This window comes from Elephantulus edwardii, unplaced genomic scaffold (genome assembly GCF_000299155.1).
Source record: "Elephantulus edwardii isolate Elephantulus edwardi_28Jun2011 unplaced genomic scaffold, EleEdw1.0 scaffold00166, whole genome shotgun sequence".
Lineage (NCBI taxonomy): Eukaryota > Metazoa > Chordata > Mammalia > Macroscelidea > Macroscelididae > Elephantulus > Elephantulus edwardii.
In genome coordinates, this window is record NW_006399916.1 from 5,488,673 (window position 1) to 5,489,948 (window position 1,276).

A 1,276-nucleotide genomic window follows, 5' to 3' on the forward strand; every position below is an offset into this window, starting at 1 on the left:
TGCTATGAGTCGCAAACGACTCAATGGCACATAACAACAACAACAAAGGCAACAACTTGCTGTCACTTCCAGGCATCAAGTCACAACATGCTTCTAAATCGGTAAAAGTGTCTCTGCTCTTTGTTAGCAGAGAAACCAAGGCTGGCCACAGCCACCATCCCATCTCCGAAGATCAACATTGGCCGTGAGAAGTGAAGGAGACACTTGTCTTAGAAGCAGAATCATCCTGGAACAGAAGTTTCAATCTGAGTTTATGGTACCTCTTATAGAAAATAGGTTGGAGAGCATCTGTCAAACCAACCTTAGCTTCAAGGTGAAACTGCAGAATTTTGCTGCATACTTGGACACCAGAGAAGTGAAAAGTTGCAACAAATTTTAATTAGCAGCAAGGATAGTTTGACAACAGTTTTTTGTTGTTTTTAGCAAGATACTTTTGCAAGTTCATTAAGAAACGCTGTCATTTAATGGGAGGATACTATAGAAGGATCTTCTGTTGTTACAGTGCAGTTCCCTGAACAGAACCCACCTTTGCAAAGATTTCAACCGTGGTGTAACCTATTTACACAATATTAGGTCTGGGTTCAAGTGGTAGAACTAGTTCTTTGTGGTGTTGTCTTCTTCCAAACAGTAACCACAGTCCTTTTCAATTTTTTTCATCCAGCATTCTGAAGAATTCTTGTTAGCTTTCAGAGATGGTGTGTTTGCTCTGGGTTGATGAACTAATCATGGGATCTCAATTAGTTTTAAGTCTTACTGTTGAACTGGCACTTTTCCTCAGGTTTTCTTGGTCCCTGGCTGCTATTTTCTGCTCATCTTGGCCCCGTTTTTCATTATTTGACCTCTTCCACTGGTTTGATCCTATAGTCATTGCCAAACACATCTCTGTTCAGGTAGATTTTTTCTTTCTGGGCTTTCGCTTCATTCTGAACAGTGGCAGCTTGCTTGGCAGAGGCACAGCCCATAATCTCATTTGCTCAGTTTCAGCTGGGCTGAACTGCGAAACATCTCTACAGGCATGGGGACATTGTTCTTTTCTTTAAACACAAGAATCTACTTTCTTGCTGAGTTGGTCAGGATGTGCACACGTTAGGCTCTGTAGGCAGAGTGTGTGTGTGTGTGTGTGTGTGTGTGTGTGTGTGTGTGTGTGTATGAAGCTTACGAGCACCCCCCTCCCCTCACGCCCAACTTTACTTTTAAAGTCTTGTTTTGACTCCTCTAAGGTTTTTTCATTTTGTTAGGGATTTTAGAATCACCTTGTTAAACTTAAAAAGCCTGC

The 1,276-nt window shown here is 41.8% G+C and overlaps 1 pseudogene; it reads right to left on the reverse strand.

The window, feature by feature from the left end:
• Positions 1-594: 594 nt before the first annotated feature.
• LOC102863149 lies at positions 595-962 on the reverse strand (annotated as a pseudogene).
• Positions 963-1,276: the final 314 nt, after the last annotated feature.